The following is a 16,239-nucleotide window of genomic DNA, read 5'->3' on the forward strand; positions in this document are numbered from 1 at the left end:
AACACAAATAAATATTAATTGTGTTGGAACAAATATCTAGGGATGCTTAAGCTTAAAGAAAAACAGGATATTACAAACCTTTTGTTTCTTGCGTTTGTTTTCATTATTCGGGCAAGTCGTCGTATAATGTCCCTTTTTCCCGCAAAACGAGCACGTCCGTTGCTTTGGTTGTTCTTGGGTGATTTCTACCGAAGATTTGATCCGTGAAGCGACCCTTGGGCGGCCCTTGTCTTCACAACTTGTGGGTTTCGAATAGTTATCTCCGGTATTTGAGTGCACACAACGTTTGACAGCACATTGCTGCCAATGTTTGGCATTTGAATTTGCTTATCTTTCTTCTTTCGATCGACTTCCGCCAACAAGATGTTGGAAATTTCATTCAACTTGTTGAAAAGATCCTCATCATCAATAGACTCATCTTCCAGTCTTCGTAATTTTGCCTTATGGCACCACCTCCTAAACGGAGTAACACAATCCTGACGTGCTTCGTTTGTAGGAACTCTACCCGACACAATCCTGACGTGCACACAGCCTTGTTATGCTTTCCCACCAATTTCATCCATTCCTCCTCGCATTCATATATTTCAGTCGTTCTATATCAATGATCGTAATCCTTTGGAAAGTCACTGCCTAAAGTTCGCATGCCTGCCACATTCTCAACTAAGTGCTTACTAATGTGCCAGGAACAAAATCGGTGGTTAGTATTTGGGAAGACAGTCCTAATAGCATTCCCCATCGCAAGGTCCACATCGGTAATGATAGCCCCTGGAGCTCTCCCATGCATACATATCAACCACTGCTCAAATAACCAGGTGAAGGTATCCTCCTTCTCATCGGCTAGGAGTGCACAACCTAACAGGGTAGACTGCTTATGATGATTAACTCATGTAAATGGTGCGAAGGGGATCAAATACCTATTGGTCCTATACGTCATGTCAAATACGATAACATCACTGAAAAGAGCGTAGGCATCTCTAGCCCTCGAATCAGCCCAAAACATCTATCTCAAACAACCACTCGTATCCAACTCCAGAGCAAAAAAGAAGTCTGGGCCTTCTGCTCGTTTCTGTTGGAGTTGGTTGGCCATTATGTAAGTGTCTTCGCCCATATTGTTCTTCCTCTTCGCTTTCAAACAAGATTTCACTTGGTCTGCTGACAACAGACCGGATGCTCCATCAGATAGAACATTAACCATTTTTACAATACCAGCAATCCGCATCCCCATGGTATTAAAAGTATCTATCAAATTCCTACCGCTTCTAGTCTTATGGAGTTGATTGTGTGAGCGATGCATGCGTCTTCTAAGTAGGGAAGTAAGGTCATGGGAATGTATGTCCTGAAACGCTGTCACTTTCCACTTCCCATCTCTCACTTTTATCAATATCTTCGCTTCACAATCCACTCTCACAATGCGCCGCTCTTTCACTTCCTTACCATCCTGTCGCTTGTCATTAGGGTCTTTCTTTCCTTCCTTAGCGCATACAAAGGTCCTAGATATGACTTCTCATTTTTTCGACCTGGCTGTGGTGTGTTCTTATTCCAAAATCTTGAACCAAACCATAAGCATTATAAAAGTCATATGCATCCTCACTTCTTTCGAACTCTTGGCCAACAAATGGCTTATTCTCTATACCTTCCTCCACATTCACATCATCACCAACCTCTACAAAATTACTTTCATTTAGATCTTCCCCCTCGTCACCCACAATTAACCCATCCGCATCTACATCATTGATTGTCATGTCGAAATATTGCGACCTAGCATCATCATCAAACCCTGACGACTGTCCAACAGCATCTTCGACAGGAAACCTACAACCTTGAAATGAAGAATCATCCATTTACAGTATCTTCAAAAAAAAAAAAAAAAAAACATCCATCAACAAGGAAAAAGTGAAGGGAAAAATACACTTAGACCCCCTATGGTTTCTGACACATTCAACCTAACCCCTAATGTTTAAAAAGTTACATGTAGACCCCCTGTGGTTTCAATTTGTGTAAAGTAGACCCCTTCAGTTGACGGTCCGTCCACAGATTGAACGGTTAGGATGATCCTACGGAGCTGATTTTTTGGGCACACCCTATCTATGTCAAGGCCCATCAAATGAACGCTTTGGATCATCCAAAGAATGTGGGCCCACTATGTTTTTGGTAGTGTTTGGATTCGGCTATGGGGTTTGGAGGGGTGTATGTGGGGTCTTCATTAGCCTTGATAGTGTTTCAAAAGAGGGGGCCTACCTTACAAAAGAGGGGGCCTACCTTACACAAATTGAAACCACATGGGGTCTACTTGTAACTTTTTAAACATTAGGGGTTAAGTTGAATGTGTCAGAAACCAGAGGGGCTCTAAGTGTATTTTTCCCAAAACTAAATTTAAAATGCTCAAAAAGGGTTCGAACTACCAGCAACAGACCAAAAAAAGAAGGGACAAAACAAATATTAATTCAATGTATCGTCTGCAATCAGCCATCAGAACACATTATGCCCCAACTTACATGACATTTAATCCAATTCAGCAAAAATTACACACATACAAAATCAACAAAGCAACAAAAGAGCAGGTCAAATGAGAATGGAATTGCTAAGTTTGTTCTACTCTGAACATCAATGTCATTACAATCTGATCAATTGTATAATCTCAAACTTCAACTGCCAGTCAGCATGACATACATATGTATATGAATGTGCTATGTGTACGTATGTATGTATGCATGCGTGTAGGTATGTATATTTGTGGGAAATCCACACAGACCTTCTAATCGATGAAAGAATGGAATAAAAAACACTCAACAGTCATACACCGATCTAATAGAAATCAGCATCATAGACCTAAATCATACATCGATAAGTCAATATCTACAAAAGAAAATTTTCAGAGAAGCAGACAAAACATGGAAACAAAATAAGCATAAGAGAGAGGGGGAAATTATGTAATAAATTCAGTCATATAAGGACACATGGATGGATGAGCATATTCCTCATCATCTCCAAGATCTCAAACCAGATTTGCAAAACATCAATAGGCGTTGGGGAGAAGAAGGGAAAAGAGAAGAAAAATCAGCATAAAAAAAAAAGAGCATCACACCACATACCTTTGGAACCTTAGAAGGCGTCTGAAGATTGGAGGAAGAGGCGTTTTTTTCGCTTTTTTTTCTCTGTGTGAAACCCTAGATGGAGACGGAGAAGAGAGCTGGAGAAATTTTAGGCGTTTTTTGCTTTGAGAAAATTTAGGCGTTTTTGGTTTTACTCGTAAACCCTTCTCCGTAACGTATGTGGGGCCCCACTCGACGAACCAATAAGCGTGTATATAATGAGACGTCCGCAGAGAAGTTATCTGCTAACGTTAGCAGAAACACTTCTCTCATACACACACACACACACACACAGGGTTCTGTGCTAACCAGGGGGGGTGGGGGATCCTAAGCATTCATTTGGAAGGCTCCATCATCAATGGGGTGCCAACCAAAAATCAGCTCCATTGGATCACCATAGGGTGTCTATTTGTGGGGCCAAAAATGGACAGATACTGTTTGTCCACTATCTGCCCATTTTTTTGGCCCACAAATGGACACCCTAAGGTGAACCAATGGAGCTGATTTTTGGTGGACACCCTATCCATGAAAGGGCCCATCAAATGAATGCTTTGGATCACCCAAACAATGTGGGCTCCCACTGGCCACTGTATTTTAAGCTAGTATGTAGATAACTTTTCTACACTTGTGTGTAGAAACTGTTTTCTCATATATATATATATATATATATATATATATATATATATATATATATATATATACTAGTAAAAAACCCCATGCGATGCATGGGCAAATAAAGAACTGTACGGACCACATCATAGGTTGATCCAAACCGTCCATGTGATGAACACAACATCAATAGGTTGTGCCCATAAAATCATTTCCATAGGCTGATCCTAGCCCTTCAATCTGTAGAAGTTTCCATAATTAAAAAAGCATAGAGTGGGGTAGGATTGGAATTATGTGGCTTTCATGGGTGCCTTTGTTAAAAAGCATAAAGGAGGGGATAGGATTGAAAATATGTGGGTTGAATGGGTGCCTTTGTTAAAAAAAGTAAAAAAAAGTGATGTGTAATTCTCATAGAATTTTGGGAGAAATTCAAATAATTCTCTCCTTTTCTCTTTTGCTATATATATATATATATATATATATATATATATAAGAACAATATCTGTCCATTTTCATCCCAACAAATGGACACCCTATGGTGATCCAATGAAGCTGATTTTTGGTACACACCCCATCCATTATGGAAGCTTCCAAATGAATGCTTAGGATCACCCCCCAATGTGGCCCCACCCCTGTTTCCTGCACTCGAGCGTAGGAACCCTTTTCTCATATGTATGTGTGTGTGTGTGTGTCTATATATATACTAGTAAAAAAACCCGTGCGATGCACGGGCTTACAAAGAATTGTACGGACCACATCATAGGTTGATCCAAACCATCCATGTGATGGAACACAACATCAATAAGTTGTGCTCGTAAAATCATTTCCATAGGCTGATCCTAGCCCTCCAATCTATACAGGTTTCCATAATTAAAAAAGCATAAAGGAGGGGGTACGATTGAAAATATGTGAGTTGAATGGGTGCCTTTGTTAAAAGAAGTAAAAAAAAAGTGATGTGTAATTCTCATAGAATTTTGGGAGAAATTCAAATAATTCTCTCCATTTCTCTTTTGCTATATAGTAGTAGATATATATATGGAAAACGGTTTGTGCGCTCCAGCGCATACAGCTTATATTTATATATATATATGCGCTCAAGTGCACAAAAGAGGGTGGGCCACATTTTTGTGGTGATCGAAACCATTCATTTGAAAGGCCCTTACCTAGATAGGGTGTCCACAAAAAATCAGATCCTATGGATCATCCTAACCCCTTCAAAAGTGGAGGAAAAATGGGCAAATTTATGGACAAACAATGTCTGTCCATTTTCCCCTCCACTTTTGGAGGGGTTAGGATGATCCTATGGATCTGATTTTTGGTACACACCCTATCTATGGGAGGGCCTTCCAAATGAATGCTTTAGATCACCCTAAAAATGTGGGCCCTCACATGAGTTTTGTGCACTCGAGCGCATATAAGCTATATGCGCTCGAGCGCACAAACTGTTTTCCCTATATATATATATATATATATATATATATATATATATATATATATGAGAATAGTGTTTCTGAGCTAGAGCTCAGATAAGCTTATCTGAGCTCGAGCTCAGAAACAGGTGTGGGCCTGATGATGCCGAAATCTGCTCGTATGATGTAGCAGTGATAAAGATGATCCTGCAAGAACACTACACTCACAGAAAAAGTGTTATCGGGCCCGGAGTTGTGGCTCCGGAGGGCCACTTCGACACTCAAGTCAGAACTCAGTATCACAGGGAAAGTGAAGCGAAAGAGACAAAGCTTAGAAACGTTACCAACTCAGAAATCTGCTATGAGTGTGAGGGTCCCTTTTTATAGAGAGGAATCCATAACGCAGTAGGAAACATATTGTTTTAGGAGTCTTGCCTAATTGGTAGACTTCGCTGGGAGATAAGTTAATATCTATTCTTGATAGATATCCTATTTCCCTGAACAAGTAGGTTTCTTTTAGTGGGAATCCGTATAGGAGAGAAACTTTCCACCTCTCTCAAGAATTCCTTCCTGGGATAGTTTCCCTTACGGAGACGTTACTATTTTTAAGGAATAGGGAAGTATATCTCGAGATCTTTCCTTTTATCTCAACTGAGTTGGTTTCTAATTACATGAAGTGCCACGTGTTGTCTATCAGCGGAAGATACTGATTTTACCCCCAACAGGGCCCACATTGTTGTGGGATCCAAAGCATTCATTTGGAAGCCACTATCATGGATAGGGTGTCCACAAAAAATCAGCTCCATTGGATCATCCTAACCCTTCGATTTGTGGAGGGAGAAATGGGCAGATTTGTGGAGAAACAATATATGTCCATTTTCCCCTCCACAAATGGAAGGGTTAGGATGATACTATGAACCTGATTTTTGGTACACCCCCTATCCACGGTAGGGCCTTTTAAATGTGCTTTGGATTCCCCTTAAAAAAATGGACCCACATGAGTTTTTGACGCTCGAGCTCAAATAAGCTATCTGAGCTCAAGCTCAGAAACGCTATTCTCTCTCTCTCTCTCTCTCTCTCTATATATATATATATATATGTATATATAGAGGAAAGTGTTCTTCAGCTATAGCTTATCTAAGCTATAGCTCAAAAACACATGTGGCCCCACATTTTTTGGGGGATCCAAAGCATTCATTTGGAAGGCCCTTCCATGGATAGGGTGTGTACAAAAAATCAGCCCTATAGGATCATCCTAACCCAATCAAAGGAGGAGTGGAAAATGGACAGACACTGTGTGTCCATGTTGCTGCCCATTTTTCCTCTCAACAGATGGCAGGGTTAGGATGATCCTAGAGGGCTGATTTTGGGTACACACCCTATCCATTAATGGGCTTTCCAAATGAATGCTTTGGATCCCCAAAAAATGTGGGGCCACATGTGTTTTTGAGCTATAGCTTAGATAAGCTTATCTAAGCTATAGCTTAGGAACACTTTCCTCATATATATATATATATATATATGAGAAATTATATCATGCCAGATTAGGCATGACCTTGAAAAAAGCACCACCCTTGATATTTGATCCAACAGCAGCCCCTTAAAAGGACGAAAAAGGGGGCTGCTGTTGGATCAAATATCAAGGGCGGTGCTTTTTTCAAGGGCATGCCCGATCAGGCATCATATAAAAACTCTCTCTCTCTCTCTCTCTCTCTCTCTCTCTCTCTCTCTCTCTCTCTCTCTCTCTCTTATATATATATATATAGGGATTTGCTAGGGATCATCGCAGAAGCCAGCTACCACAGATGAATTAAATGAATAACACAAAATCTGTTGAAAAGTTAGCCTATGTGGCTGACATTTTTTTTTTTTGGATAGGTAAGCTGGGGTTAGGCAAGACCCCTACCAGATTTCATTAATAGAAGAGGAAAAGATATACATGAAGCTTGAACTCAACCCCTATGGGGAACAAAGAACCACAATACGAAAAACAAAAAATCAAAAATACAAGAAATGAACAAAAAACAGAAACACAAGAGCTCAAGAGAATCGCTGCCCCAATTCAAGATACAAAACAGAACACCAAGAAGCCAAAATAAAAAACAAACTACCAAAGAGCAAGACAGAAGAAGGCTCTGCCATACCTAGAAATGAATTCCTTAAGATTTTCTAGAAGTGAAGGACAGTTTGCAAGATGGAGAGGCTAGAATGAGAAGGGAGGGTGATTTGTCCTTTCTCTTTTGAACCGTTTTCCAAGATCCTAGGTCAGGATCCTGGATTGGAGTTAATCCATTCCCTGAATGGGTTTCCTCTTGATGGATGGAGGGACATTCCCTGCTCGATGAATTGCAAGTTTGATCATCAAGGACTGAGAATCTGTTTTCCCGCCTTTTACTTTGTGGAGAATGAAATCTGGCATCCCGGGGAGTTACCATAGGACTAACACTGCCGCATGGACGGAGATCCCTCTGAACAATTATGGGAATATGGCTAATTTTATCATCTTCAACCTTAGCTTTTTGGACAGGCCTCCAAACTTTTTTCACTTGCTCAATGACTGGAGTTGTATTGTGATCACAATTTTTTGAGGTATGGCTAAAATCATTGCAGCTGGAGCAGGCTCTAGGTTTCCATTCATATATAATTTATTGTATTTGTTCTCCCTTTGAGGTTTTGAGCTTTATGGAATCTGGAAAGTGCTGGGCGGCCTTGATTTGGATGCATAATCTCGCGAAGTTGAGCCTATGTGGCTGGCATTATCGTTAAGGAACTGGGAATACTGTTTGAGGAAAATGAAAACCAAACACGGCTGATGATTCAAGATGTAGACTCAAGAGAGAAGAATGGAACTACATCAACAAAACAAAAACAGAAGCGACTCAGGGAGCTGTGGGCATGTAGTTGATTTAGGAGGGGATACCACTGTGTTATTCAAAATGGAGATAATTTTTCAGGAATATATGGGGACCAGGGTCCATAGATAAGAGTCAAGCAGTGAGAATCATCATAGGGAAAGGGTGGCTGACATTATGGTTCACTTGTTCATTAGCATCAGTGATTCTAGTAATATGAATATGCCATCATTAATTCAAGTGGGAATGGATCTTAGAGTTGGCGGGGTCATCATTTCAGCCCTCTAAATTTGGTGTTATTTAATTTTCTGAAGAAGTATGTTCAATCAGCATGTGTGAAAATAGTACAGGACTATTTCTCTCCTGCTTCCATGGTAGGTTGAGGTCTGTTGAGAAGGGCAGGAGTGAGGCAGTTCCATCTCTCCATAGTAGTAGAAGTTCTACAGGGATAGGATCGCTGCCCCTGTTCAATTACTGGGGTTTTTGTTGTTGCGTCTATGGGTTGTAGCTGTATTGTGTTTGAATGTGGGGGACTCCCTGTTCCTATGTTGTAATCCGTTTACAGTTATTAATAAATTTGTTATCTTTCAAAAACTATATATGAATCAAGACAGTCCCAAACACAAGTTCTAGGTGGTTGTGCTGATCTTTCATTGTATCTCCCAGTGTCCTCACCCCCTGAGAACCAATCATTAATTGCCTTCTATTGTGTGATTCTCAATATCACCAAGCTCCTACGGAAGTATCACATAAAAGAAAAAAGGACTTTACAACCAAATGGGTTGCCTTGACCTTTATATTTATAAGGCACTCGAACTAAAACATGATAACAACAAATTGTGACCCTTAAAAATCAGGAACCAAATTAATTATTCCCAAGTTCAACAGCATGCATTAGGTTGTGAACCATTGGCTAGAACAAATCTTGATGGCTACTCGAATTTATCAATGATAAACCTCATCAAATCAAGCAAATAAAAAATCCATATAAAATATAACCAATACAAAAATTTTCAACTGTAAATGCATTTCTATTGACAATAAAACTTTAACTTGATTTAAGGTAAGATTTGCACCTCTTTTGAAGATTCAGAATCTCCTTTGGCCTTTTCATTAGCTAGATCCTTTATTTGTGGACCCTCTCGATGCGCACGAGACCGTTGCTTCATTTTTGAAGTTCTGTGCCTATATAGGGGGAAAACATTCAGATATACTAATATAAAATAAACATTAGCAAACCCAATTATTTCAGCACAGGATTTGCTCACAAAGATAGAATAAGATAGCAAATTATTAAATTAAGTTGACTATAATAACTGAGATCATACATGTGCTTATTGCATTCAATAGTGCTTGATATTCATGTATTAACTCAGTGGCAGTACTGCAACAATGTTAATAATACAGGCTAGTTCTGACAGGACTCAGTTGTTAGATTCTATTGATTAACTGCATTTTCAATGTTTCGGATATATTTATGGGGCCAACTCTTTTCTGAGTTTCACAAACTAAGGAAGATAGATAGGGGTTCTATCATGAACAAAGACCTTTGCACCACAGATTCATGCCACAAAAGTGAGGCTAAGGTCTTTGGCCCCATTGATAGTTTGGAGGAGAGAAGTGGTATGCTGAAAACATGACACAGCCTAATTATAATAGTTCTACAATCAAAGTTCCATTCTCTTAGGGATCTATAAATTCATCCCTTAGATCAACACAAGATCCTAACCAATTAATCTTAATAAAACTTATCAATCTTATTTTAGTTCTCTCTAATCACATAAATAAATAATACTCAAAGTTCTTACCCGGATTAGCAGACAAAGGCTCCGCGATCAATTCTCCGAGGTTGTTCGCACGTATCTCTCTTTCTTCTATGGCTGCAGAAACAATTAGGGTTGAGTTATGTTCCCAAATCCCTGCTAGTTTCTACTGAGTTTCGAACCATCAAATTTAGTCGTGCCGTTTCGGGGAGGTTCCGAACTTCTGATCCTGATTCCAAACCTTTCAAAGTCAATCTATTTCCAACATCAATTTCCTCAGGCACAACATTCTTATCGCAGATTTCCCCAGAAACCACGGAAACTACAGAAGGGTTTGGATTGAGATGCACTTCAGGGGTAGTGCCGGATTCTTCCAGATTAAAGCTCACACTTGCACCTGGAACCTGCACACCACCAAAGAGAAGATGCAAACCAAAATCCGAAACAAAATAATCAGCCGGCATACCTGCGAGAAACGCATCCTCCGAGCCACACCATGGACTGGGAACTGCTTTGATCTCCCAAGGGAAAGACCTGGTCTCTGTGCTGCCGCCTCCAGACTCCACCTCAACTTCCCATCTCTTAAAATGGACCAACTCATTCTCCCCCAAATCCAAAGCATCATTGACAACATTCTGTGTATCCCACTGTAGTACATTAAAGGATAAGTCTCCTTGGCCCCAAGATAAGACAGAACTAAAGGGAGCTTTCTTAGAGGCCTGCAAAGCTCGGGATGGCTGGCAACTGAAGTGCGAGCAAAACAAAGGAAGAACCATGTCCTTCGGATCCAAAAAATGATCCAGACCCTTAGCTATGACTTGCTTTCTGCCTCTGGGCCTCGCGAAGATCGGATCCAGACTGTTAACCCAAAGATCTACCCAGGCTCACTGAAAAAAGGCCCACTTACATAAGTCCACATGCACTGGAACATCATTCACCAAGATCTGTTTTGGTACAGTACTCTTTTGGTATGGTACTCTGGATAGTGACCGATTATCACCTTTCACTATAACGTTAATCTCATATCCCAGGCCATGTTGCACGACTGTCCTCAAGGATTGAATCATCCACACCATACAATTTCGAGAGCTCTGGACAACACATCCCCACCCTTGATTCTCTTGAAAGTTTTGAATGTCCATGCGACAGTTGTACCTCACTTCCCAAAAACCAGCTAAAGATGGTTGGGGGAAACACTCCACCTCTTCAGAGACCAATGGGGTATCGCATGCTCCAGACGCGTGATCGATAGCTATCATTTCCCTGGACTGACATTCTGCCAGGTTCTCCGTCCTACTCTGTATACTGGCACCGGCGCATGATAACCCACTTAATTTGAAATTGCTGGCGCATGGATTGCTAACCTGCGCCTCCTTCGTCCCGGCGCTATAGCCTGAGACTGTCACGAGCACTCCTTGCCACCACGCCTTACCTCCAATAAAACTGGATTCTTCAAAACCCTCCTCGAAACTTCTTCCAATGCTGTTTGGGTTCACTTTCACATTAATGGCCGTAATCCAAAAGCCAAACTCGTACACAAAAACAGGAAATCTGACTTTATTTGGGGCATTGCCGGACGACTATAATAATACTAAACCCCTGCAGTACGTTTTCATGGCGGAACATGAGGTGTCAACCGCTAAAACTTTTCCTAAACGACATCATACTAAACTGAAGTTGGATTCGCACCACGCTTGCAGAGGGATACCAGAGATCTCCCACCACGATGCCGAAGAGAGTTCCTGAAACTTAGAGTACCAAGGCTTTAATTCCTCAAAGGGAGAGGTTTCTACAGCCAACCAATTTCTGTACAGAGCTTCCGAGATACATCCATCCAAGGGTACAATCAGGATTTCCTTTGTATCCAGCTGATATAATGACATATCCTTCTCAACGTCCCCATTACTTTGAAGCCAGACCTTCATACAAGACAGAGAGATAGATTCCTTCTCCTTAAGTAAACCCCAGATGCCTCTCTTTGCTTCAGGAATTGACCACAGAGAGATTACATTCACCTACAGTATTTCTGGGATAGGATCTGACAACTCCGATTCAAATGTCTCGATTCCACAGCTACTAGATTGTTTTTCAACCATCTCCTGCATCGTCGTTTCCGTTTCCTTTTCTGCTACCTGAGAGATACTCCGCATTCGTCTCACTTCCTTCGTCTGTGAGTTACCCAGCGTCTGGTCACCGTTCGTCCATATTTTGCGACACTTCCAGCAACATGGTCTTCTTCGGAAGTTTATGAGCTCGCGTCTGGAACAGAGCCAATCCCCCAGTCTCCTCTCCTTTCTCACCCGTGCAGCTGTTTAGATTCTCTTGTTCCTTCTAGACTTCACTCCCTCCCAACTTTCAATCCTTGTTTGATCAGCTTGGAAGATCTTCAGAGGCTGTTTTGGTCTTTACCAAATCTCTCCACCCACCATTGATTCCTACCAAAACTAGAAAACCACCTGATGTTTCTTTCCCCCATCAAGGATACAACAAGAGAAACTACTTGCAAGTACCATACTATGGCTCAATTATAAGGTCTGATTGATTGGGTGCTCTACATTGATGGGGACCCTCCCTCACCCTTAGCAAAACATGTTACTCATAATATAGAATAAAAACTTACTTTCTCTTTGATTAATTCTCTTCTTCATCTTGGTAAATTACAGGTAGGCCTGATAGGTTTTCATACCAATGGGCTTGCACTGAAGAACTGTAAGGAAAAAAAATTACTTTAGAATACAATTAAAAACACTTCATTTCCACCATAAATTATGGAAATATGATTCATATATATAGCAATGCGCAAGTTTGTATAGTTCGGTTATCATATATGACAGAAAATAAAGATATGCTCATACAAAAGCATATTAGTAATTAGTCACATAATGTATGAAGATTAGCCTATAATCTATCCTTCTCTTGTTCAATTGCAAATGGAAATCATCATTAAATTTAGTAGTAATGTTATCTGAATTCCTTAGATGTTGACTGATGACATGCCAACAAATCAAAAAGCCCATTGAAATCTTAAAAGTTTGAGTTACTTTAAATAAAGCAAGGTTCCATGAAGTTTATGAATAGATTTTGCTTACGATCAGACAAAGTTTTTCATTGCTCAAACACCCTAGTGCAAATTGATATGTTGAGATTTAAAAAGGAAAAGAGAAAAAGGTCACAGAAACAAAAAAGTTGGCTTTATGAGAGGACAAAGTACAAACCAATCAAAATGAGGTCTTGATGAGAAAAGAAATTATGGAGAAAGAAGATGACTACGATTTTGGAAAATTATATATTTGACATAAAGAACAAATGGAAAAGTCGAGATTTTTAAAGAATTTAGAGCCTGAAGAGATAAAGAAGGAAGATGGAAATGTAAGAACTTGAAAAAATGATAAATACATATCCTCCCTTGCTCAAACCACTCTGATACCATGAAACTTTTTTGAGTCCACGAGGAAGAGATAGAGGACACCAAGAATAATACATTGGTGAAGATAATGTGTATATTGGCGAATACTACATATGATAGAGAAAAGAGTACCTACGTAATACCCGACCCCGCCAAGGGTCGATAATATAAATAAAGGGTTAAATAAAAAGAATAATGGCTGAATTTCGGGGACGAAATTCCCTTTAAGGGGGGTAGAATGTAAAGACCAGACCCTACTTGGGTCTTTTTTTTTTTGGTGTGTGTTTGGTTCAATGATCTGACCATAAATCTCTCGATCTATGGTCTTGATCATTAGTCTTGTGACCTTGGGTCACTCGGTTTAACGATTGCTTTTATTTAGGATCAATTTCTCTTTATCGACAGTCCCTCAAGTCCGATCTTAATTAGGAGCCTTTTTGGACCGTCGGATCAAGTGTTGGATCACTTGGATCAGTGATTTATCCTGAGTACATATCTCATCCTACTCTTTGAATAAAACTATTTCTTGATCATTTAAGATCAAGGAGTATGGAGATCAAGGCTCTCTTTGTTTCCCCTTTTTTTTCAAAAGAAAAAATCACAAGTATGCTATTTACATATAAAATCTTCCTTGGAATTTATGTTTTCCAACAAATCTAGTGGGCCACTTGGTTGACGAATTTCCCTTGGAGGGAAAAAGTGAATCACAATGTCTGACTTCTTTTCATCATTCAAAAAAAAAATTTGACTTCTTTTCCCTCCCATATTTGATTATATAATTCCTTCCAAGATTTGTTGGATACTCAATATTCCCTTTATCCAATCTTGTATTATCTAAAAAGAAAGAAAGAATATTTGATTGATATCTTGGGAGAGATCTTGTGAATAAAAAAAGGGAAGACTTGCTCACAAAGTTTCTTTCTCCCCCCCTTTGGACGAGTTTTCCTTATTAAAATAATGTACTTTATTATTTGAATCCGACGAGATTTGATTTGATTGGATCTTTAATATCTTGCCATGTTGGAAAGTTGACTTACTAATCTCTTTTGTAGCCAGATTTTATTCATTATCTTCCATTTTTAGTAATTGCTCATAATTCAAAAGGCTAGCTTTTAAGAGGGAAAATTCTCATGGAATCTTTACGTTTTGGTAGCTCTAATTAGGCAAGCACACATGTCAAAGGAATAAAATTGGAAAGAGTTTGGTAGCTATCCTTTTTGGTGGTGAGTTTCTTTTAAATAGAGAGGGAGCTCTCTCCATAGAAAAAGAAAATTCGTGTGGAGAGAGAGAGAGAGAGAGAGAGAGAGAGAGAGAGAGAGAGAGAGAAAAGAAGAGAGAGAGAAAAGAAAGAGTGAGCAGAGGAAGAAAGGGATGATCAGAGGAGAACCTCGCATTTTCCGGCCTTCCAGGTAAGTACGAATCCAAGGACCCTACTCCATCTTTCTAGAAATCCACCAAACACTTTTATTCTATTTAAAGAATCTGTTTTCCTGGAAACCAGAAATCCAGAAAAAACAGATTTCCAGAATCTGTTTCCTGGAATCCTGAACCCAGAAAACAGGTTTTCAGAACCTGTTCCTCTGGAAATCTCGATCTGGAAAACAGATTTCCAGAATATGTTCCTGGAAGACAGAATCCAGAAAACATTTTTTCTTAAAAAAAGTTTTAAACTTTTAGAATCTGTTTTAGTGAAAAATCTGCTATGATTTGGCCGACACTTCGAATTTATTGCTGACACACGTGTCCTGCCGTGTCCGACACGACACGCGTGTCGACCCGTGTCGACACTCCTTTGGACACTTTTATATTACTGCTATAAGTGTTGGAGTTAATGTGGGCGTGTGGTCACATTTTTTTGTCGTTTCAAGCGTGACATTCTGATCTATTGTTGCATATTGTGTTTACCTCTTTTATTATTAATTGTTCTTTTATTATAAACTCTTTTTTAGCTCTTCTATAACTAATATTTGTTGTTGTATCATATATATACACTTTCTATTTTAGCGGTGTCCCCGTTTCTAAATTTTGGGAGTTCGTCGTGTCCGACACTCCGTCTCCGTGTCGACACGTGACACCCGTGTCCATGTCCACAAATCATAGAAAATCTGTGTTTGTATGCTACAAACCTTGTATGTAAGAATCAAATTTTGAGGTACTGTCTTGAGGGTAAAAATCCATGTTGTATGTTATTAATCTCTTCTGTAAAAATCAGATTTTTGGGACTGTTTTGAGGGTAAAAATCCATATTGTATGTTATTAATCTCTTATGTAAAAATCAAATTTTTGGGACTGCTTTGAGGCTAAAAATCCATGTTGTACGTTTTTAATCGCACATGTAAAGATCGATTTTTTTTTGGGTCTAATCTGAGTAGGTATTCTCATTTTTATGTAAGATCGGTTTTAGAATTGTTTGTCCGTGTGTTTATGGATCTGGGACTGTTTATATATTCAAATACAATTCGGACTAGATTTGGAACCATTTGTGCGGTCTGTCTTCGAGTACAATTTGGGTCAGATTTGTAACTGTTTGTGCGAGTAGTATGAGTTTAAAAACTGGAGAGCAATCACACTGTTCGTGTGCTTTATCTTGGGAGCACAAATCTGTCCAGATTTGGGACGGGTTGTGCGTGAGTTTTTGTGACACACATCTGTCCAGATTTGGGACTGGTTGTGCGAGTGTTTGGAGCGCATATCTGTCCAGATTTGGGACTGTTTGTGTGCCCTATATCTGAGTGCAAATCTGTCCAAAGTTGGTACTATTAATGTATGCTATTTTCATATAAAAATTGGTAATATTTGATGTGCTATTTCCACATACAAGATAACCCATATAGGTACTATTTCACATGTGTTTTCATGTACAAAATGACTAGTTTCAGATATAGTTTGATGTGTTATTTCCTCAAACAAGATAATCCGTATTGGGTACTGTTGCATATATTTTTCATAAACAGAAATTGATCAAACTAGGTATTGTTTATGATATATTTGCATACGAACAGGACGAAATATGTACGGTTTGTGTGCACTATCATAAATAGAAAAATGATCAAAATAAGTACTATTGTGTGTTACCTTCATGTACGAGCATGATAAGAATAAGTACTT

The 16,239-nt window shown here is 39.4% G+C and overlaps 1 protein-coding gene across 7 annotated transcripts in view; it reads right to left on the minus strand.

The window, feature by feature from the left end:
* LOC143846842 (uncharacterized) overlaps window positions 1-16,239 on the minus strand; it is a 40,412-nt gene that overhangs the window by 892 nt on the left and 23,281 nt on the right. For 4 of the 7 annotated variants that reach the window (XM_077355426.1, XM_077355428.1, XM_077355421.1 and 1 more), the window contains 3 exons: window positions 9,771-12,432; window positions 9,039-9,147; window positions 79-1,819 (listed from right to left, as the gene is read on the minus strand). The gene's annotated coding sequence lies outside the window, so the exon portion shown is untranslated. The remainder of the gene's footprint in view (window positions 1-78; window positions 1,820-9,038; window positions 9,148-9,770; window positions 12,433-16,239) is intronic. The other 3 variants (XM_077355427.1, XM_077355424.1, XM_077355423.1) reach the window with 2 other exon arrangements.

This window comes from Tasmannia lanceolata, unplaced genomic scaffold, assembly GCF_043159265.1.
Source record: "Tasmannia lanceolata isolate RefF3 unplaced genomic scaffold, GAP_Taslan_0.1 ptg000015l, whole genome shotgun sequence".
NCBI classification, from domain to species: Eukaryota; Viridiplantae; Streptophyta; class Magnoliopsida; order Canellales; family Winteraceae; genus Tasmannia; species Tasmannia lanceolata.